The sequence below is a fragment of the Bos indicus genome, chromosome 8 (genome assembly GCF_029378745.1).
Source record: "Bos indicus isolate NIAB-ARS_2022 breed Sahiwal x Tharparkar chromosome 8, NIAB-ARS_B.indTharparkar_mat_pri_1.0, whole genome shotgun sequence".
NCBI lineage: Eukaryota > Metazoa > Chordata > Mammalia > Artiodactyla > Bovidae > Bos > Bos indicus.
In genome coordinates this window covers 78,993,821-79,018,029 of record NC_091767.1, presented here as the reverse complement: position 1 = coordinate 79,018,029, position 24,209 = coordinate 78,993,821, and the positions used below count along the sequence as shown (strand labels likewise).

The 24,209-nt window shown below is 40.1% G+C and overlaps 1 protein-coding gene across 3 annotated transcripts in view; it reads left to right on the top strand.

Annotated features, from left to right (window-relative positions):
• The first annotated feature begins 732 nt into the window (after positions 1 to 732).
• AGTPBP1 (ATP/GTP binding carboxypeptidase 1) overlaps positions 733 to 24,209 on the top strand; it is a 193,296-nt gene continuing 169,819 nt past the window's right edge. For 2 of the 3 annotated variants that reach the window (XM_019966505.2, XM_019966503.2), the window contains exon 1: positions 733 to 942. The gene's annotated coding sequence lies outside the window, so the exon portion shown is untranslated. Of the gene's footprint in view, positions 943 to 997; positions 1,133 to 24,209 lie in introns of those variants that run through there. The other variant, XM_019966504.2, reaches the window with a different exon arrangement.

Sequence of the window (24,209 nt, the reverse complement as noted above, 5' to 3'; positions counted from 1 at the left end):
GCCACAAGGTGAAATTTCATTGTTTCTGGGAGCTCGGGTGTGATAGCTGCTTCCTTTTTCGTCTAATCTTGAGCTCTCTTTAAAGTCAGGAAAAGGCTAAATTTTACTGCGGTCCTCAGGGTCCAATGCGACCTCACATGAGTCCGAGTTAAGAACCGCTGGTCCCGCGCCGCAGAAGCCTCTTAAGAGGGTGGGGTTGGGCTCCAGCTTAGTTTTGGAAAAAAGCGGAGGCTCTAATTGGGAGCGTACAGGAAGGTGACTTTCGGGACGTGGGGAGCCGCCCGGAGACCCATTTGGCTGGGTAGGGCAGCAGCTGCAGGGTACAACAGCCGGCGTCCCGAACAGCACCCGCTCCAAAATCCCGCCCGGTTCTCCCCCGCCCCCAAACAACGGCGCGCGCTCCCCGCCCTCCCCCTGCGCGCGCTCCCCGCCCTCCCCCTGCGCGCGCTCCCCGCCCTCCCCCTGCGCGCGCTCCCCGCCCTCCCCCTGCGCGTGCTCCCTTAGTCCTCCCCCCTGCGCGCGCTCCCTCCGTTCTCACGCGCGCTCCCCAACGCGCTCCCCGTCGCTGCTCCCGCCCGCGCTCACCCCGCCCTCTCCGCGGAGCGCGCTTACCCTGCCCGCGCGCACGCGCGCCGCGCCCTCCCTCCCGCCCGGCGCGCGCGAGCCGGCGGGCTGAGGAGTGCGGTGGGCGGGGCGCCGCGCTGACGTTGCCTGGGATGCGGGCAGGTTCCGCCGCCGCCGCCGCCGCCGCCGCCGCCACCACCTCCTCCACCTCCTCCACCTCCTCCTCCTCCTAGCCTGCCACCCGGGTTTGTATGAAAACACCCGGCGGCGGGCGGCGAGGTATCCGCGGTGTGTCGGGAGAGCAGCAGCTCGCGCTGCCGACGCCGAGCCGGGTGCTGCGGCTCTGCCTAGCTCCTGCCAGCGCCCCATCCAGAGCCGGTGAGCGCCCCGCAGCCGCCGCCGTCCGCGCGTCCTGGCCGGCAGCCTCTCGGCCGCGGCTAATCCTCCAGGCAGCCACCACTTCGCTCTCCCCGGCCGCTGTGTCTTGGGGGCGGGAGAAGCAAGGAAGGAGCGACCCCCGGCCCTCCTCGGTTTGCGCCCTGCTACCTCTGGGTCCCTTACCTGACAGGTTGTGTAACCCGTGTCTTTCTGGGGTGGACCAGGTCTTGAAGGGAATCCCTGATGGGTGGGGGCTTTGGCTGATTTCTGGAAAACGCCCCACCCCGCCCCCACCCATGGTCACTCGGTCGTCCCCTCTCCAGCCCTCGCGGAGGGTACCCGGTTAGGTCTCCGAGCAGAGGCGGCCCCCTGCCCTGCTCTTCCTTTCTCTCGGCGGTGACCGCGGTGCAGCGCGGAGCTGAGCTGTGCGGAGGGGCGGTGGGCAGGGGCCGGGCGCGCGCCTTGCCTCCGCACCTACCCAGCTCTCAGCCCCTAAGTGCACCCGGCTTCAAGGTGGGTGGTGGTGTGACGACGGCGATGGCCGAGCTTGCTTCCTTTCTATGGTTGACTTGACCCGAAGTGTGTTCTCTGCTTACAACTTGTCGCCTTGTGTGTTTGATTTGGACATGAAGGAGATCGCCCTAGATGACAGTGCAGAGTTTCCCTCCAGCCTTGCTTCCTGAGTTGCGGGTTTTTCATGCGAGTGTGCAGGGGCACCTGCAACCCCACGCAAAGGCTTGCTCGGGGCTCCACGGTAGTTACCCTCCTGCGCCTTTAAGTCTCTTAATGTACCAGTGCAGGTTTGAGTCCGTCGGTTTCCTTTCCTGGGCATTTATCCATCTTGGAATAGAGTTTTACACATCGTTGTGAATGTTGATAACATAAAGCTTGTTTCTCTTTTTTAAGATAGCTTCCTCAAGTGCCTGCAGGTCTAGCACTGCTGATGACTTAATATGTTTTAAGACTCAGTAGAAATTTTCTGTGGCAATGTTAATTCTGCGTGGGTTTGTTTTTTCTGCTTACTTTCAGGTATTCAAAATTGTAACAGTGTTTATGATGTACGTTTGTAGCAGTGTCTGTGATGCAGTTCGTACAGTTTGTGGGTAGAAAGGACTTTTAACAGTCTGCTGGATCACTCATTTTCACTTACCATTTATGTCTTTCTTGGAATCTTTATGTAAATCGAGTTATCTCTTTCTTTGTTATCCTCTGAATTTGTTTTAGAAATTCTTTTTTTTTTTTTTTAATCCCTGAGAAAACCAGAAAGTTATTTTTGTAATTATATTGTGGAATGTTTTCAGTTCAGTAGGCCAAAAAAATAATAGTTTATTTAAGGCACTTTGTATGGTACATATTTTAAAACGTGTGCCAAATGTTAACACTGAACAAAAACTCTGAAATATCTGAGTATTTTCTTCTGTAATTACTGTGAGATAGTTAGTGTTTATTCACTCCTTATTCCTTATCCTTAGGGCTGGTTTGTAACATGACTTATTCCACTTTGCTTGATTTAATTTCTACAGTGAAGTTCTAGGTTCATTTTTTTTTTTTTTGCCCCCTCCCCCCCCAGGTTCATTTTTAATGACCTCAAAACTCTGCCTTAAGTTGCTTCAACACATATTTGGAACTTCATTCTCACTCTGAACACTGAAATGAAAGGCGTAGACCTAGAGCTACCCTTGTAATTAGCCGCATTGCAAAATATTTAGATGTAGTGTAATTTGAACTTTTGTAAAAGCAGTTTTTATAAAGCTCTATCAGTTGATTTGAATTGAGGCATTATTCTCTTTGGAATAGTCTAGTTAGATTCTTAAATAATAATGGTTTTTATCTTCAATTGCAGAAGGCAAAGAGGTCCAAGGCTTGTGAAATTATCTAACTTCTATTCTGTTCTATTCTGTATTCTATATTTTGGGCTAAAGAAAAATGTCCTCCACAGTTTTACCTTCCAAAATCTACTCTTCTTGCCTGAGGTCCTCTGGTACTTGGAAGTTGAACAGCAGCTGTAGAGTAATGGATGAACCTGTCAGAGGACTCTCTGCAAATTGGAAGCTTCTCTTAGGCAGTATGAACAACAGAAATGGTCTACAGTGGACATTGACTTTCAACTTTATGTATTATTGTTGGTTACTTGCCTGTGTGTACTGTAGTGTAGTGGCTAAAGGGCTGGGCCTCAGAGTCAGACAGGCTGGATTTAAATCCTGGCTTTGCTTTGGGCAAGTTATTTATCTTCTTTGTGTTTCAGTTTTCTCAACTCCAAAAATGGGGATAATTATGGTGTAAACTCTTAAGATGGTCTTGAATGTTAAGTGCTTAGCCCACAGTGCCTGGCACATAGAAAATGCTCAATAAATATTATTATTGCTTCTGTGTTTCCTCAGCACAGGGGATGTTGTAGCTGAAAAGGGGCTTTGGGCTGATTGAGTCCTGTTACTTCAGGTTAATCCCACTAAGACCCATTTGCTCTTTTGGGGCTGAGAGCTTAGTGTTACTGTCCTGTCTTGGAAGCATGTAATTTAGTTTAAAATAGAACAGCTAGACCCTGAGCTGGGTGTCCTGAGATGCTGCTGGAGAGTGGCTGAAGTACCCGTTTGTCCCTTCTGACAGGACCTTGGATTGTCTCCCTCACGGTGGTGGCGGCTGCTATTTTAATCATCTGTTTTTGAGTTTGTGACTGCGCGTTTCTTTGGCTGTCATTTGCAGCTATCAAAAATATTATTTATCAAATGGATATATTTATGTGTTTATCTAATCAAGATATTGCATTATGTTTCCAGGATATACAAAATCACTTTGATCTAAGCATTCTTTTCTTTTTTAAAATTCTTATTGATGTTACATAGAAGGAATCAAATAATTCTGATTTGCCATTGTGTCCCTTTTCAGTTTTCATGTAATGTCTTTTAGGAAAACTAAAAAAAAATAAAGAAAAAGTACTTCTTGTTCTTTTTGTTTTGCAGGGATCTGATATTAATACTCTGTTCTTTAAATCAGGTGTTTTCAAATGTTTTGTCTCAGGACTCTTTTATATTCTTAAAAAATTATTGAGCACACAGAGAGCTTTTGTGGGTTATAGCTGTCTGTATTATGTTATAAATTAAAGCAGAGATACAACTTTTTATTAATTCACTTAAAATGAGCAGTATAAACCCATTACATGTTAATATAAACTTTTTTTTCTTTTAGTAAAAGATGACTGTTTTTTAAGAACGAAGGAGTGAGAAGACTGGCATTTTAGATTTTTGTAAATCTCTAATGTCTGGTTTAATAGAAATAGCAGGATTCTCATATTTGCTTTTACATTCAGTCTATTGCAGTATGTTGTTTGGGTTGAAGTATATATACAGAGAGAAATCCAGCCTCACACAGTTAATGGTTGAAAAAGGGAGGGATATTTTGATAGCCTCCAAGGAATTATGGATATATTTTATTGGTGTGTGTGTGTGTGCGCGAATGCACGCGCTCAGTCACTCAGTTGTGTCCAGCTCTTTGCAACCCCCAAACTGTAGCCCTCCAGGCTGCTCAGTCCATGGGATTGCCTAGGCAAGACTGGGTTGCCATTTCTTCTTGCAGGGGATCTTCCTGACCCAGGGACTGAACCGGCGGAACCAGCGACTCCTGTGTCTCCTGCATTGTCCGGTGGATTTTTTACCACTGAGCCACGTGGAAAGCCCTATATTTGGTTGTTAACTACATCAAGACTCAGCATATAACAGTTTTTAGTAAATTATGTAGGAGTTTGAAATGAACCTTCTTGAAATTTGCCACTTTTGCATGATTGATTATTTTGAGCAGATGAGACCCTGTGGGTTTGAGAGAAACTACTGCCCCTTTTTAACCACCTAGAAGAATTTAAATTGGGGATTTTTCTCAGAAAAAAAGTTATTACCAGAGATAAATTTTATCCTAGTGGCTGCATTGTGAAACATCTGCTCTGCTGCTTATTGTCCTGTGAATGATCCTCCTGTTCTTCTAAGCCCCAGGTCCCTGTCCCATCCTGTAGTTCAAAGTGACATTTACACCACATTTTACCTTTCTATCTTTGAATCTCTCGTGTATGTAGGGTGTCTGGCCCATCTTATGTATGGAATTCCCATACATATGACATTAAATTTGATTTTCTCTTGTTAATCTGTCTCATGCCAGTTTAATTTTTAGACCAGCCAGAAGAACCTAGGAGAGTAAAGGAAAGTTTTCCTCCTCCCTGACATTTGCAATCTGGAATCTGAAATCATATCAGTGGACTTTTTAATAATGTTATGTTAAAATCCATTGGTTTGACCATAGAGTGGATCGTATGCCTATGTCTGACTGTATAACATCATGCCTTGGTCACTTGTCAATATTGGTTCAGTAAGTTACTTTTCATTATAAGCTATTAAAATATCACATTTGTTAATATCACCCATTCCAACAGAAATAAGTTATTGGGAAACCGTCCCTGTTGTGACATGGTGATGGATATGAGTTTTCCAGAAATCTGATTTTTGCTTGAAAGTTCAAATTTTATCATTGGCAAAAATAAGGTTGCCATTTGTTTCCTAAAGTGACAAGAAGACTTCCTTCATTTCTGAGCAAACCTCTGCCAAAATACCTAAGACATTCTTTTAAGTAAAGATGGTATAATGAAAAATGCTAGCTTAAGCTCTCAATAACCTCAGATATGCAGATGACACCACCCTTATGGCAGAAAGTGAAGAAGAACTAAAGAGCCTCTTGATGAAAGTGAAAGAGGAGAGTGAAAAAGTTGGCTTAAAGCTCAACATTCAGAAAACTAAGATCGTGGCATCCAGTCCCATCACTTCATGGCAAATAGATGGGGAAACAGTGGAAACAGTGGCTGACTTTATTTTTCTGGGCTCCAAAATCACTGCAGATGGTGACTGCAGCCATGAAATTAAAAGATGCTTACTCCTTGGGAGGGAAGTTATGACCAACCTAGACAGCATATTAAAAAGCAGAGACATTACTTAGCCAACAAAGGTCCAACTAGTCAAAGCTATGGTTTTTCTAGTAATCATGTATGGATGTGAGAGTTGGACTATAAAGAAAGCTGAGGGCTGAAGAATTGATGCTTTTGAACTGTGGTGTTGGAGAAGACTCCTGAGAGTCCCCTGGACTGCAAGGAGATCCAACCAGTCCATCCTAAAGGAGATCAGTCTTGGGTGTTCATTGGAAGGACTGATGCTGAGGCTGAAACTCCAATACTTTGGCCATCTCACGTGAAGAGTTGACTCATTGGAAAAGACCCTGATGCTGGGAAGGACTGGGGGCAAGAGGAGAAGGGGACGACAGAAGATGAAATGGCTGGATGGCATCATCAACTCAATACACATGAGAGTTTGGGTGAACTCCGGGAGTGGGTGATGGACAGGAGGCCTGGTGTGCTGCAATTCATGGGGTCGCAAAGAGTCAGACATAACTGAGCAACTGAACTGAACTGAACTGAAAGGTTATTCACAGAAAGTTGAAAGGTTTCTTAGCATTTTAGTCAAGCGCTGATACAAAGGGACTATATTATTAGTGTTCTGAAGTTACATTGTCTAAAAACAAAGATTTGGTACTACATTTCCACATAAATATTCAAATCTAATTTTTTTTTGGTTTTACTTATTAGACAAATATAGTGAGGGCACAGTATGGAAAGCTGGCTTGACATCTAGTTCATAAGCGGGGAAAAAAGAGACCACTTAGCTTCCTTCTTAATCTCCTTTCATTTCTCATTTAATTCATGCTGAGGATGAACAGTCCTAAGGAGATGAGAGGTACTTGCTGTCTTTGCCTCTCATCTTCTCTATGGGGAGAATGATTTACAGTTATCATTATAAGGGTATAGATTACATTGGGAATAATAATAATGTCAATGAAATATTTATGGTAGAATAATAATAATAGGAACACTACCTACATATGATAGAGTTTGAATACTATTTTGCCAAAAACTCTAGGGATTTATTAATTAACAGCTTCTTGTTGCATGTAGGCAGAACTGACCGATGGTGAATGTAAGATAGCTAACCTCCCTGAAGAGCTTCTCTCCTAATTTACAGAGTGAAAAGATTTGAATTTCACAAGATCTTTGAAGCTTGCTACAACTCTAGACTTCTGGGATTTTTTTTCTTTGCCTTGAGAATATCTCTTTCATCTGTTAATTTCATCTCATCAGTTTTGATTTTGTGTTTACATTTGAAATTTATTTTTTCCAATTTTTAACATTATTGACTCATTCATATGTTTGGTCCATATTTTGATTTAAAAATTTATTTTTAAAAACTATGGTAAAGTACATATAAAGTTTAGCACTTTTACCATATTAAGTATACAGTTCTGTGGCATTAAGTACATTCACACTGTTGTACGTCTATTACCACCATCCATTTCTAGAACTTTTCATCATGCAAAACTTAATTGGATCCATTAAGTTATAAACTGCCCATTTCCTCCCCTCCCACCTTCCCCTGGCAGCCAGCATTCTGCTTTTTCTCTCTATGAATTTTACTACTCTGTGTACCTTATATGAGTGGAATCATACTATATTTTCTCTTTTGTGATTGGCTTATTTCTTTTAGCATTGTGTCTTCAAAATTCAGCTAAACTGTCAGAATTTCCTTTGTTTTCAGCACTAACATTCTACTATATGTATATACCATATTTTATTTGTTCATCAGTGGATCCTTGGGTTGCTTCTACCTTTTGTCTATTGTGAAAAATGCTGCTGCTGTGTATTTGGGTGTGCAAATATTTCTTTGAGACTCTGCTTTTAGTTCTTTTAGGTACATACTCAGAAGTGGAATTGTTGGCTCATATGGTAATTTTAAATTTTAAAATTTTTTGAGGACTGACCATGCTGTTTCCATAGCAGCTGCATCATTTTACATTCACAGCAACACCGACATTGTACAGAGGTTCAAATTTGTTTACATCCTTATCAACACTTACTTTCTGTGGGTGAATTTTTTGCTTTTTTGCATAGTAGCTATCCTAATGGGTGTGAGATGATATGTCATTATGACTTTGATTTGCATTTTTGCTGCTTAATTCAGTTTGCTGGTGTTTTGTTGGGGATTTTTGAATCAGTGTTCAATAGGAATATTGGTCTGTAGTTTTGTTGTAATGTCTTTTTGTGGCTGTGTTATCAGGGTGATACTAGCCTCATAGAATGAGTTAGAAAGTATACCCTCCACTTCAGCTTTTTGGGAAGGATTTGAGAAGCATTGATGTGCTTTAAATGTTTGGTACAGTTCACTAGTGAAGCCATCAGGGGCTTTTCTTTGTTGGGAGGTTTTTGATTACGAATTCAATCTCCTTAATACTTATGTGCCTATTCAAATTTTCTCTTTCTTTGTGACTCAGTTGGTTTCTAGAAATTTGTTGATTTTACCTAGGTTATCCACTTTATTGGTGCACAGTTGGTCATAGTACTCTCATTAAATCCTTTTTATTTCTGTAGGATCAGTAATGTTTCCACTTTGTGATTAGTAACTGGCTCCTTTTTTCTTAATTAATCTTGCTAAAGTTTTGTGAATTTCGTTAATCTTTTGAAGATCAACTTTTGTTTTCGTTGATTTTCCTCTGTTCACTATTTCATTTATCTGTGCCCTCATGTTTATTCTTTTCTTTTTTTCTGCTGGTTTTGGATTTCTGCTTTTTCTAGTTCCTTAAATTATAAACTTAAGTTGTTGATCTGAAGTCTTTCTTATTTTTTATAATTTTATAAATTTCCCCCTTAGCACTCCTTCGCTGTATCTAATAAATTTTGATATGTTATGTTTTTTGTTTTCATTTGTTTCTTAAATATTTCTAGTTTCCCTTGTGATTTCTACTTTGACCCTTTGGTTGTTTAAGAGTGTATTCTTGGGACTTCCCTGGTGGTCTAGTGGTTGGGAATCCGCCTTCCAGTGCAGGGGATGTGGGTTCTATCCCTGGTGGGGGAACTAAGATCTCACATGCCTGTGTGCCAAAACTGCTGAGCCTGCATACCACACCTGCTGCAACTAAGACCTGACACAGCCAAATAAATGAGTAAATATTAAAAAAAAGAATGTGTTGTTTAATTTCCACAAATTTGTGAATTTTCTAGTTTTTCTTCTCTTACTGATTTCTAAACTCATTCTGTTGTAGTTGGAAGAAATACTTTGTACAATTATCTGTCTTTTAAAATCTATTGAGACTTAATTTGTGGCCTGATATATGGTGTATTCGGAGAAGGCAATGGCACCCCACTCCAGCACTCTTGCCTGCAAAATCCCATGGACGGAGGAGCCTGGTGCGCCGCAGTCCATGGGGTCGCTGAGAGTCGGACACGACTGAGCAACTTCACTTTCACTTTTCACTTTCATGCATTGGAGAAGGAAATGGCAACCCACTCCAGTGTTCTTGCCTGGAGAATCCCAGGGACAGGGGAGCCTGGTGGGCTGCTGTCTATGGGGTCGCACAGAGTCGGACACGACTGAAGCGACTTAGCAGCATATGGTGTATTTGGAGAATGTTTTGTTTGCACTTGAGAAGAATTTATCTGTTGTTAGGTAGAATGTTCTATATATGTCTGTTATGTCTAGTTGTCTATGTTTATTGTGTTTTTCAAGTCCTCTGTTTTCTTATCTTCTGTCTGGTTGTTCTATCCATTATTGAGAGTAGGGTATTGAAACTGCCAACTATTATAGACAATTCTGTGAGTTTTTGCTTCATTTGTTTTGGTGGTCTGTTATTAGGTGCAAGAGTGTTTATAATTGTTATATCTTCTTGCTCTTTTGTTCCTTTTCTTAATATATAGTGTTCTTCTTTGTCTCTTGTAACCTTTTTTGATTTAAAGTCTAGTTTGTTTCATATTAGTAGAGCCATCCTTTTAGTTACTATTGGTATTAGTAGAGCCTCCCTTTTAGTTACCAGTTTTCATTCCAATCCCAATGAAAGGCAATGCCAAACAATGCTCAAACTACTGCACAATTGCACTCATCTCACACGCTAGTAAAGTGATGCTTAAAATTCTCCGAGCCAGGCTTCAGCAATATGTGAACCGTGAACTTCCAGATGTTCAAGCTGGTTTTAGAAAAGGCAGAGGAACCAGAGACCAAATTGCCAACATCTGCTGGATCATGGAAAAAGCAAGAGAGTTCCAGAAAAACATCTATTTCTGCTTTATTGACTATGCCAAAGCCTTTGACTGTGTGGATCACAATAAACTGGAAAATTCTTCAAGAGATGGGAATACCAGACCACCTGAGCTGACTCTTGAGAAATCTGTATGCAGGTCAGGAAGCAACAGTTAGAACTGGACATGGAACAACAGACTGGTTCCAAATAGGAAAAGGAGTTCATCAAGGCTCTATATTGTCACCCTGCTTATTTAACTTATATGCAGAGTACATCATGAGAAACGCTGGGCTGGAAGAAGCACAAGCTGGAATCAAGATTGCCGGGAGGAATATCAATAACCTCAGGTATGCAGATGACACCACCCTTATGCCAGAAAGTGAAGAAGAACTAAAGAGCCTCTTGATGAAAGTGAAAGAGGAGAGTGACAAAGTTGGCTTAAAACTCAACATTCAGAAAATGAAGATCATGGCATGTGGTCCCATCACGTCATGGCAAATGGATGGGGAAACAGTGGAAATAGTGGCTGACTTTATTTTTCTGGGCTCCAAAATCACTGCAGATGGTGATTGCAGCCATGAAATTAAAAGACGCTTACTCCTTGGAAGGGAAGTTATGACCAACCTAGACAACATATTAAAAAGCAGAGACATTACTTTGTCAACAAAGATCTGTCTAGTCAAGGCTATGGTTTTTCTTGTGGTCATGTATGGATGTGAGAGTTGGACTATAAAGAAAGCTGAGCGCTGAAGAACTGATGCTTTGAACTGTGGTGTTGGAGAAGACTCTTGAGAGTCCCTTGGACTGCAAGGAGATCAGTCCTGGGTGTTCATTGGAAGGACTGATGTTGAAGCTGAAACTCCAATACTTTGGCCACCTGATGCAAAGAGCTGACTCATTTGAAAAGACCCTGATGCTGGGAAAGATTGAGGGCAGGAGGAGAAGGGGACAACAGAGGATGAGATGGTTGGATGGCATCACGGACTCAATGGAGATGAGTTTGAGTAAACTCCGGGAGTTGGTGATGGACAGGGAGGCCTGGCGTGCTGCGGTTCATGGGGTCGCAAAGAGTCTGACATGACTGAGTGACTGAATTGATTGATTTAGTTACTGTTTGCGTGGCATATGTTTTTCCATCCTTTTACTTTCCACCTATTTTTTCCTTTGTAGCTAAAGTAAGTCTCTTGTAGAGGACATATAGTTGGATCATGTTTTACTTTTAATTTTTATTTATTTTTTAAATTTTTTGGCTGCACCACATGTCACGTGGGATCTTAGTTCCCTGACCAGCGATCATACCTGTACCACCTGCAGTGGGAGTGCAGAGTCTTAACAATAAGACCTCCAGGGAGATTCCTGGATCATGTTTTTAGAATCCATTTTTACTAATTTCTGCCTTTTGAATGGAGAGTTTAATTCATTTACATTTAAAGTAATTGTTTATAAGGAGGAACTTCTGTCATTTTACTGTTTGTTTCTGATGCCTTATAGCTTTTTGAGTCCTTCCTGTCCTGTGTATTTTGATTCCTATTTTGATGTTAATGGGAGATGACTTAGGGCTGTGGTACTTTCCTTAAGCAACCAAACAAGAAGAAACAAACAAAACTTAAACCATTTTAATGGGTTAGAGTTATAGGTTAGAGGCAAGGAAAATGTGTGTTTCAAGGTAAGAATTTTAATCTCATTCATCACCTATATGGACTTAGGAATTTTGGCACTTGTTTAAGTCTAAAACTAATCAGTTGGAATCAGTATTGAGGGAAGAGTTATTTTAAATATTAAGTAAACTATTTAATTGAAGTGTAGTGGGATTCTGTTCTTCCAACAATAACACCCTATTATTTGTGTTATAATTAAAACATCATATAGCAGAACAAATTAGACCTTTGTAAGTGTCAGAGCATCTTTTGTGGAGTAGTGTGTGAAACATCCAAAATCTTGTGTTTTTAAAGAGGATGCATAATGAAGAAAGGTAAAAGGTGTAACCTTTTTATAGGTTTACTGTTATCCACAAGGTAATCATCAAATGTCATATGTTTAAGGTAACCAAATGAAAATGTATACCTTAATATTGTTATTTAGAGTAGGTTAACATACACAGATGGACATGAGTTTGAGCAAGCTCAGGGAGTTGCTGATGGACAAGGAAGCTTGGTGTGCTGTAGTCCATGAGGTTGCAGAGAGTCAAGACACAACTGAGCGACTGAACTGAACATACACAGGCCATGTCCAGTGTATATGTTTGTCATTTAATTTAAATGATAGTAATCTCTATCTTTCTAATTCTGAGCATATTACTTTTCTATCCTTTAAACAGCAGATAGTATTTACCTTCTTCCTTTAAAGTTTCTTTTTCCTTTAATAAGGGAAAGGGGTATAATCATATTTTTGGTGATCTTATTAAATAATCATGATTTGCAATTTTCCATCACATTGACATAACTGGTGTGGGAGAACAGTAGTAGTTCACTTAAGTTCTTGAAAGTGATTTTTTCCTTTGAGATGATGAAACAGTGCTGAAAAAAGATAATGCATTTGCAGCATACTTGTTTTTGCATTCCCTATAGTAGAACCAGCTACCCAGATCTTCTTTAACTGTAGTCCTTTCCTGTTGCCCACAACCTTTTCAACAAGAACAACTATCTGGTATTTAACAGCAAAGGTTATCACTGTTAATTAGAGCAGTGGTTCTCGTGTTTTTTTTTAATTCTAAAATGTTTTAAATAGTGGAAACTTTTTGTCTAATGATATCTTGTGGGGAGACCCTTTGGTAAACAGGAGAGTAAAATAATGAAGTTGTTCTGGTTGAATGGGAACTGGACCAAGTTGTTTAAGCAAGGGAAGTCAAAGGGATCATATTTCCTCAGATTGTTTTTTAAAAGATTTATATGGGGCTTTGAAGTGTGAACAGTATATGGTTCTTGGCATTTTTCTTTTTTTAGCAGTTTGACTTGAAATAAATTTAAAACCATGTGTATTGAAGTATTTATATAATTAGAATGTACAGGCTTACGTTGCTGTGTGTCAGAATTTCTTTTGTGGCGTGTTTGTGGAATGAAAATGAGGACAGTGTATGTGTATGAACTTCTCAAGTGTGTGTGCACATGCTTATTGACTTGGCTGATGTGCACTTGGTTGGCTGACTTGGCTTGATTCCAGGCTTAAGCCAGTGGCAACTGAGGGCTTCAGGTTTTAGATTCTTTAGGCTCTGGAACTAGTTCTAGCTCAGAACAAAAGATCAGGAAAATCTCAAAAATTCAGAAGATCTAAGACTGCAAGGATATCCAACCAGTCCATTCTGAAGGAGATCAGCCCTGGGATTTCTTTGGAAGGAATGATGCTAAAGCTGAAACTCCAGTACTTTGGCCACCTCATGCGAAGAGTTGACTCATTGGAAAAGACCCTGATGCTGGGAGGGATTGGGGGCAAGAGGAGAAGGGGACGACAGAGGATGAGATGGCTGGATGGCATCACTGACTCTATGGACGTGAGTCTGAGTGAACCCCGGGAGGTGGCAATGGACAGGGAGGCCTGGCGTGCTGCGATTCATGGGGTCGCCAAAAGTCGGACATGACTGAGGGACTGATCTGATCTGAAACCTTTGTGTGCATTTATTGAGCTATCATAATGCAAACTTATTTGCTTTTCTTTCTATGTGGGCTATCTTGAGCAAGTTTATCTTGCTTGTATGATTTTCTGCTGAGGCCAGATTCCCACATTTAATTTTAGTGTAAGCCACGTGTAAATATATAAAAATCAACTTGTGCAGACACTTGCTCCAATTTAGGGAGGTATATACTGTGGATTTTTATGTGACAGCATTGTGAGGCTTCCCACCTCTCCCCCAGACTTCTTTAGGGTATACTCAGAATACATCTGTCCTAGAGCCAGCTGGGTCTATAGTTTTGCTTTAGTGTAAAGGATATCGTATTCCATCATGGGAAGCAGGCACTGAGGTATAGAGAGTGTAAATCCCTAACCCTAATTTAGGAATGGTTGAATTATGTAAGTACCTGCAGGGATTAAGTTTTTATTAATTATTTTTATTATAATTAATTTTATTAATTATTAATTGTTATTTTATTAATATAAGTTTTGTTGAGATATAACTCACTTACCATACAATTTTACCAGTTAAAGTACGCAATTCAGTAGATTTTAAAACATTCACAGAGTTGTGCAACCATTACCACCATCAATTTTAGAACATTTTCATTACTCCCCAAAAAAGCTCCCACACCGTTTTAGTCATTTCCTACATACCTCTCTCCATTTCTCGTAGTTCTTGGTAACCACTAATCTACTTTCTGTCTCTAAAGATTTACCTTTCCTAAATACTTCATACAAATTGAATTATGTAATTATGTGATCTTTCTTGACTGGCTTCTTCCACTTAACATAAATATTTTCAAGATTCATCCAGGTAGCACATAGAAGTACTTTGTTTCTTTTTGTCACTGAATAATGTTACATTCTGCAGATATACCACATTTTATTTATCCATCAGGGCATTGGGTTGTTTCCTTTCCTTTTCTTTTTAGTGAATAATGCTGCCATGAACATTTGTGTACAGGTTTTTGTATGGATGTAGTTTCATTTTTTTGTATGTACGCAAAGATGGAATAACTGAGTCTTGATGGCCACTTTATGTTTGGCTTTTTGAGGAACTGCTAGATTGTTTTCAAAGCAGCTGTTACTGTTTTACATTCTCATCTGCAGTGTATGAGGGTTCTAGTTTCTCCACATCCTTGTTAACACTCGTCATTATCTGTGTTCTTTATTATTGACATTCTAGTAGGTGTGAAGTGGTATCTCACTGTAGACTAAGTTTTTAAAATAGTAGTTAGGCCTTACAGGAAAGATAGTACTCTAATATTATGATTGAAGTATATAATTGGCAGACTTAGAAATATAATCTTCAGTAGCCATTCTTAACCCTGTCTATGTATAATTAGTATCACTTCCCAATTAAAACAATGATGTCATGAGTATTGTATGAGCCCCTATCTCTTAGCAAAAAATTCTTTATCAAAAGAGAAACAGTGAAGACTCAGTTGTAGAGAACAGAATCCACTTGTTATGACTTAAGCAGACATGATTTATTTACCGTGGCATACTAAATAGCTTAAAAAATTGTTGGTATGTATCATTCTGGGTCCAGTCAAGAGATAAAAGGCATGTAGTAACTTAATAGGGAAAGAGTAAAGAATTATAGACCACTTGATCTTAGCCAAAAGGCTGAGACGTGGTGCTGGGAAAACTGGACAGCTCTAACACCATACACAAAAATAAAGTTGAAACGGATCAAAGACCTAAATGTAAGGCCAGACATTGTAAAACTCCTAGAGGAAAACATAGGCAGGACAGAGGAAAACAGGCAAAACACTCATTGAAGGAATATCCTTTTTGATCTAATCAGAGTCAGATAGTAGGTATTTTGTATCTTTTAGAACAGGTGACCCTAACAGAAGCAGAAGATATTAAGAAGACATGGCAAGAATACACAGAAGAAATGTACAAAAAAGATCTTCATGACCCAGATAATAACGATGGTGTGATCACTCACCTAGAGCCAGACATCCTGGAATGTGAAGTCAGGTGGGCCTTAGGAAGCATCACTACGAACAAAGCTAGTGGAGGTGATGGAATTCCAGTTGAGTTATTTCAAATCCTGGAAGATGATGCTGTGAAAGTGGTGCACTCACTATGCCAGCAAATTTGGAAAACTCAGCAGTGGCCACAGTTTTCATTCCAATCCCAAAGAAAGGCAATGCCAAAGAATGCTCAAACTACTGCACAACTGCACTCATCTCACATGCTAGTAAAGTAATGCTCAAAATTCTCCAAGCCGAGCTTCAGCAATATGTGAACCGTGAACTTCCAGATGTTCAAGCTGGATTTAGAAAAAGCAGAGCAATGAGAGATCAAATTGCCAACATCTACTGGATCATCAAAAAAGCAAGAGAGTTCCAGAAAAACATCTGCTTTATTGACTTTGCCAAAGCTTTTGACTGTGTGTGTCACAACAAACTGTGGAAAATTCTTCAAGAGATGGGAATACCAGACCACCTGACCTGCCTCCTGAGAAATCTGTATGCAGGTCAAGGAGCAAGAGTTAGAACTGGACATGGAACAACAGGCTGGTTCCAAATAGGAAAAGGAGTTCATCAAGGCTCTATATTGTCACCCTGCTTATTTAACTTATATGCAGAGTATATCATGAGAAACTCTGGGCTGGAGGAAGCACTAGCTGGAACCAAGTTTGCTGGGAGAAATATTGATAACCTCAGATACGCAGATGACACCACCCTTATGCCAGAAAGTGAAGAAGAACTAAAGAGTCTCTTGATGAAAGTGAAAGAGGAGACTGAAAAAGTTGGCTTAAAGCTCAGCATTCAGAAAACTAAGATCATGGCATCTGGTCCCATCACTTCATGGGAAATGGATGGGGAAACGGAGGAAAGAGTTACTGACTTTATTTTTTTGGGCTCCAGAAATCACTGCAGATGGTGATTGCAGCCATGAAATTAAAAGATGCTTACTCCTTGGAAGGAAAGTTATGACCAACCTAGACAACATATTAAAAAGCAGAGACCTTACTTTGTCAACAAAGGTCCATCTAGTCAAAGCTATGGTTTTTCCAGTTTCATATGGATGTGAGAATTGGACTGTAAAGAAAGCTGAGCACTGAAGAGTTGATGCTTTTGAACTGTGGTGTTGGAGAAGACTCTTGAGAGTCCCTTGGACTGCAAGGAGATCCAACCAGTGCATCCTAAAGGAGATCAGTCCTGGGTGTTCATTGGAAGGAGTGATTTTGAAGCTGAAACTCCAATACTTTGGCCACTTGATGCAAAGAGCTGACTCATTTGAAAAGACCCTGATGCTGGGAAAGATCGAAGGCAGGAGGAGAAGGGGACGACAGAGAATGAGATGGTTGAATGGCATCACCGACTCAATGGATATGGGTTTTGGTGGACTCTGGGAGTTGGTGATGGACAGAGAGGCCTGGCGTTCTGCAGTTCACAGGGTTGCAAAGAGTCAGACACGACTGAGTTACTGAACTAAACTGATCCTTCCTAGAATAATGAAAAATAAAAACAAAAATAAACAGGACCTAATTAAATATAAGAGCATCTGCGCAGCAAAGGAAACCATAAACAAAATGAAAAGACAGCTCACAGAATGGGAAAAGTTAGTTGCAAATGAAGTGACTGACAAGGGATTAATCTCCGAAATATGCAAATAGCTCATGCAGCTCTGTGTCCAAAAGACAAGCAACTCAAATTAAAAAGTGGGCAGAAGATCTAAATAGACATTTCTCTGAAGAAGACATAACAGATGGCCAAAAAGCACATGAAAAGATGCTTAACATCACTAATTATCAGAGAACTGCAAATCAAAACTACATTGAAGTATTACCTCACACTAGTCAGAATGGCCATCATCAAAAAATCTACAGACAATAAATGCTGGAGTGGGTGTGGAGAAAAGGAAACCTTCTTACATTGGTACAACCACTATGGAGAACAGTATGGAGGTTCCTTAAAAAAGTAAAGATAGAACTATCATATGATCACTCCTGGGCATCTATCCATAGAAAACCATCTTCCGAAATGATATATATGTCCTAGTGTTCTGTGCAACTCTGTTTGCAATAGCCAGGACATGGAAGCAACCTAAATGTCCATCAACAGAGAGCTGGATAAATGAGATGTGGTACATATATACATATATACAGTGGAATACTACTCAGCTGTAACAAAGAATGAAATAGCACTTGGAGCTACATGGATGAGCCCAGAGATTATCATGCTAAGTAAATTAGACAAGACAAATATCGTATGATACTGCTTATATGTGGAATCTAAAAAAGGGTACAAGTGAACTTATTTATAAAACAGAAATAGAGTCACAGATGTAGAAGACAAACTTATGGTTACCAGGGGGGAAAGAGGAGGAGAGATTAATTGGGAGATTGAGATTGACGTATATGCACTATTACATATAAAATGGGCCTCCCAGGTGATGCTAGTGATAAAGAACCCACCTGCCAATAAAGGAGATGTAAGAGATGCCAGTTCGGTCCCTGGGTTGAGATGATCCCCTGGAGGAGGGGCATGGCAACCCACTCCAGTGTTCTTGCCTGGAGCATCCCGTGGACAGAGGAGCCTGGTGAGCTATTGTCCATAGGGTAGCAAAGAGTCAGACATGACTGAAGCATCTTAGTATGCATGCACATATATAAAATGGATAATTAATAAGGACCTACTGTATAGCACAGAGAACTCTACTCAACACTCTGTAATGACCTATATGGGAAAAGAATCTGAAAAAAGGGGGTATATGTATAACTGATTTACTTTCTTGTACAGCAGAAACTAACACAGCATTGAAAATCAACTATATTCCAATAAAAAGTTAAAAAAAGAAGTATTGACTATAACAGGGATAGGAACAGTGACGGATTTATCAGTAAGAAGTCAAGATAACAGACAATACAGGACTAGGTGACACAAAGAGCAGTTACTACAAAGAGCAGTTACCAACCCTATGGCTCACTGAAGTCTAGATGTTGTTCAAGCAGCTAAGTTGTGGCACTAGAAGAATTTGCTGGGTATGTGCCTTCTTGGGTGCCAGGGAAAGCTGTTCCTGGGGAGATGACTTGTCAGAGGCATTCTGCTGCAAAATTGCATAACCTCCTATTGGAGAATCTGCACTTGCTGCAGGAGACTGGTGCTGGAGAAGCCGTACTTGTTGGAGTGGGTCTTGGAGAAGCCAAGCCTACTGCAGCCAAGTGGGCATGCCGGAACCAGGAACAGAATCCTTTACCCCTGCAGAGTCTTTCCAGTGCTCTCTTGACAAAGCTTAATATCTTGCCAGGTGGCAAAGAAATTAGTATTTTAAGTGCATTAATCTGTTTTCACAGTACAGGCAAAAAGGGTGACTTTGGAGAGGAGGGGCAATAACTCAATAACTTGCCACAGGTATTAAGTGCTTTACAGAATGGTTTAGACATTTAAAGAAAGAGACTCAAGGAGCAAACCTCCAAAACCTGAGTTCTGCACACAACTGAGAAACTCAGGAAAGTATTGTCTTTTTGAGTAAGAGGCCTCTGGCCTAATTGTGAAATTGCCTCTAGATCTTTATTGCTGTCTTAAAATCGGAAAAATGTTGTCGTTAGGAGGCCATGGTAGTCAGGAATCATCTGCTAGTACTTAACAAGCTCTAGAACCACACTGGACCTATTCTGGCCTGGACCAGCACTGCCTACAAGAGTCTGGACTAGCCTTTCCCAATTTTTATACCCTGGAGGATCCATGAACTAATTTTCGGGTCTCAGGTTATAGCTGTGATATTAGTGTAAAAAGAAAGTTTAGATACAGTAATTGTCTGACTATCTCCTGTTCACCTCCCTTCACTTCATTGGTGAAGGAGGGATCACCTGTCCTAAACTGGGCAAGATAGCTACTACCTGACCCTGATGAGGTGAGACTGACAGCAGGTTTTTAGTCATATATACTCTCAACCTAGGGGAATGGTGCTTGGGAGTAGAGTGAACCACTACTCTCCACTCCTGGGCGAGGATGTGATTAGTTTGTGTGAATAATTCTGAGGGCTAGCAGGGAACTGAAACTAGTTTTAGATTGAGGACTGAGAGGCATGCAGCTGGTTTAACTGATAGTGGACCTAGCTGGGTGAGGAGCCTTTCCCATTGACTATGGCAAGACTGGGAGAACTTTCCTTAGGCATTTGGGGCCCTGTGAGGCTCAAAGCAGTCAGAGCAGCCCTTCAAATTTTAGGCCTTGTGATACAGTACTCCAGGAATGATTGTTAATGCTTTTTTGATAGAGAATGATATTTTTAATGCATCTATTTATTTTGGCTGTCTAGTCTATTCTTTTGTATAAATCTCCATCCCTCCAAATGATATAAACTCTTACATGAGTTAGTAATACAGATAGGAAAAGAGACTTCTTTTTCTAAATTTCCCACGGTATTTTTTCTTTTTACTTTATTCAAAGCAGGCCTAGGGGTTTTACACATTTTTGCTCTATAATATATTACTAAAGTCTGGCTTGTGGTATATGGCTTGTATAAGAGTTTTATTTTTCTTTATTTAAAACAAATAAAAAAGACTTTAACCAATCTTACTTGAAAAATAAACAGGTAGTTAAACTTAGCTTACCATTCTGAAGTTAATCTGTTTCCTTTCTGTGATTTTTAAAAACTCATATGGTAAAGATAATAATTTCTGTTAAATTGCTGGCTTTAGCTGAAATAGGATTTAATTTATTTAAACTAGGCTTGGCAGTTTAAAAAATATTGTAAGCTCATTTAAAAAGTCTTTTTATGTGGTCAGATATTGTGGTTTAACATAAAATTTACCATGTTAACTATTTTTAAGCTTAAAATTCAGTAGCATTAATTACTTTCATGATGTTATACAACAGTCACTACTATCTATTTCCAAAATTTGTCATCACTCTGTTACAGATCAGGTCAGTTCAGTTGCTCAGTCCTGTCTGACTCTTCGTGACCCCATGATCTGTAACTATTAAGCAGTAACTCTGTTCACTTTTGCCCCCAGCCCCTGGTAACCTAATATACTTTATATATCTGTGAATTTGCATGTACAGATATTTTATATAAATGAAGCTTGCAATATTGTTTCTGACTTGTTTCACTTAGCATAATGTTTTTGAGGTTCATTCATATTGCAGCGTGTGTTAGACCTTTATGCCTTTTAATGGCTAAATACCATTCCAGTGTGTATATATACCATGTTTTATTTGTCCATTTATCTTTTGGTAGATACTTGGGTTTCTACCTTTGGGTGTTGTGAACAATGCTGCCATATACATTGATATATGATTATCTGATTCTCTGTTTTCAATTCTTGTGGATATATACCTAGGAGTAGAATTGATGGGTCATATGATAATTCTATATTTAGCTTTTTGAGGACCTGCCCAAATGTTTTTCATAGTGGTTGCTCCATTCGCATGAGTGATTTAGGAGGGTTTCAACTTATCCACATTCTTGAGAATACTTATTTACTGTTTTTTTCTTTATTATAGCCATCCTATAGTGTGTGTGAAGTAATACTGTGATTTTGATTTGCATTTCCCTGATAACTCTTGCCTGGAGGATCCCATGGATGGAGGAGCCTGGTGGGCTGCAGTCCATGGGGTCGTTACAGGTCAGACACGACTGAGCGACTTCACTTTCACTTTTTACTTTCGTGCTTTGGAGAAGGAAATGGCAACCAACTCCAGTGTTATTGCCTGGAGAATCCCAGGGACGGGGAAGCCTGATGGGCTGCCGTCTATGGGGTTGCACAGAGTCGGACACGACTGAAGCAACTTAGCAGCAGTAGCAGCAGCAGCAATAACTAATGGCAGAAAGTGAAGAGGAACTAAAGAGCCTCTTGATGAAGGTGAAAGAGGAAAGTGAAAAAGCTGGCTTAAAACTCAGCATTCAAAAATCTGAGATCATGGCATCTGGTCCTATCACTTCATGGCAAATAGATAGGGAAAAAATAAAAGTAGTGACAGACTTTATTTTCTTGGGCTCCAAAATCAATGCAGACAGTGACTGCAGCCATGAAATTTGTGTCCTTGCCTGGGAAATCCCATGGACAGAGGAGCCTCATGGACTATAGTCCACTTGGTTGCAGAGAGTCAGACATGACTGAGCAACTGAGCACACAAACACAGAGCATAAGTCAAAGGAGAAACCAGATTCCAGATCAAATGAAATGCTCAGTATAAGCTGATCATAGGTGTCAGCTTGACTCTAGAAACATTAGAGCATTGACAGAAATGGCCAATGGGAGTTACAGTCACATTATTCACAGTAGCCATGACGTGGAGCAACCTATGCGTTGCACTAACAGTTGAATGGATTAGGAAGTTATGGTGCATATATACATACAATACAGTGGAATACTGTATTTTGTATTTTTAGACAAACCTAAAAAGCAGAGACATCACTTTGCTGACAAAGGTCCATATAGTCAAAGCTGTAGTTTTTCTAGTAGTCCTGTACGGATGTGAGAGTTGGACCATAAAGAAGGCTGAGCACCGAAGAATTGATGCTTTCGAACTGTGGTGTTGGATAAGACTCTTGAGAGTCCCTTGGACTGCAAGGAGATCAAATTAGTCAATTCTAAAGGAAATCAGTCCTGAATATTCATTTGGGAGGACTGATGCTGGAGCTGAAACTCCAATAATTTGGCCTCCTGATGCGAAGAACTGACTCACTGGAAAAGACCCTGATGCTGGGAAAGATTGAAGGCAGGAGGAGAAGGGATGACAGGGGATGAGATGGTTGGATGGCATCACCTACCCAGTGGACATGAGTTTGAGTAAACTCTGGGAGTTGGTGAAGGACAGGGAGGCCTGGTGCGCTGCAGTCCAGGGGTTTGCAAAGAGTTGGACATGACTGAGTGACTGAACAACAACAACAAATATCTTCTTTGGGAAAATGTTCATTCAGATCATTTCAGTTCAGTTCAGTTCAGTTGCTCAGTGGACTGTTTTTTTGTTGTTGTTGAGTTGTAGGTGTTCTGTATATATTCTGGATATTAAACCCTTATCAGATATATAATTTGCTGATATTTTCTCTCATTCTTTATGTTATCTTTTAACTTTCTTGATAATGTCCTTTGAGACAGAAGTTTTAAAAATTGAGGTTCAATTTATCTTTCTTTTTCTTTTGTTTCTTGTGCTTCTGTTGCTGTAACTGAGAATCTGTTGCCAAATTCTGTGTCATACAGATTCACTGTTATGTTTTCTTCTAAGAGTTTTAGCTGCTTATATTCATGTTGTTGTTTCATTGTGATGACTGTTGATTCATTTTTGTTTCTGGTGTGAGTAGGAATTCCACTTCATACTTTTGCCTGTGAAAATCCATTTGTCCCAGCAATAGAAGAGACTTTTTTTTTTTTTTTTCCCATCATAGAGTGGACTTGGCACCCTTGTCAATAATCAGTCGGCCATAGATGTATATGTTTATTTCTAGACTTTCAGTTTTGTTCCATTGGTCTCTTTGTCTTTTTGCCAGTACCAGTGTAAATTGATTTTAACTAGTTTTCATTACAAGCATTAAAATTGACAGTGCAAATAGCAAAGCTAGTAAAAACCATAAGCCAAAGTAATATTAAAAATGTAGCCTGTTAACAATTTATATCAGAATTTGAAAAACTTGTTTTGCCCTGACTGGCATAATGAGGTTCCGATATAGGAGTTGAACCTCATTATGAACTCCTGGACCAAATAAAGGTCCAGGAGTTAAAAATGATTATATATATATATATGTATATTGATTACTTCATATTTTATGAAAAAGTTTTATACAATAAAGTTACTAGTTTTAAAAACTAAAAATAGTGGTTTATCTCTTTCATATGAAACTTGTTTTTATTTTCTTTTGTTGAACTTGAAATAACTATTCACATTTCATTTTCAACCAACATGAGATGATTTCCTCCTTGGTCTTGATGCTTGTTAAATAGAAAATTCCATATACACATAAGAAATTGAAAACCAGCAGCAAAATGTTCATTACCCTTGTATGATTTGCAAGACACTACTCTTTGATAGAAATTTAGCACTTTTTAGGGACAGAGCAGGTAAGTCTCATCTTGAGTTTATAGTCACACTGCAGTGCACAAAAATTCTTCCTCCTCAGTCAAGTTCTCAGAATAAGCAGATGATTCAGAGAAAGGGCCTCTCATTTAGTCTTATATTTATTTGAAAAGAAAGAGAAAATACTGTTCAGTTTTATTTTCTAATTTTTTTCCTCTAGGTCAGCAAGATTTGAAATTTGTTGATACCCCTTTTCACTCTCAAGTCCAAAGCAGCAATAAGAGCATCTTTTGATATCCTTTTGTCATTTGAATTTTTTCCCCAAGAATCTTAAATCGTGTGCTTAGTTGCCCAGTTGTGTCCGACCCTGTGTGACCCCATGGACTGTAGCCTGCCAGGCTCCTTTGTCCATGGGGACTCTCCAGGCAAGAATACAGGAGTGGGCTGCCATACCCTCCTTCAGGGGCTCTTAACAACCCAGGGATCGAACCCAGGTCTACGTTGCAGGTGGATTCTTTACTGACTGAGCACCAGGGAAGCCCAAAAATCTTATTACTTGGAAGTCAAAATGCTTTCTCTAGGTCT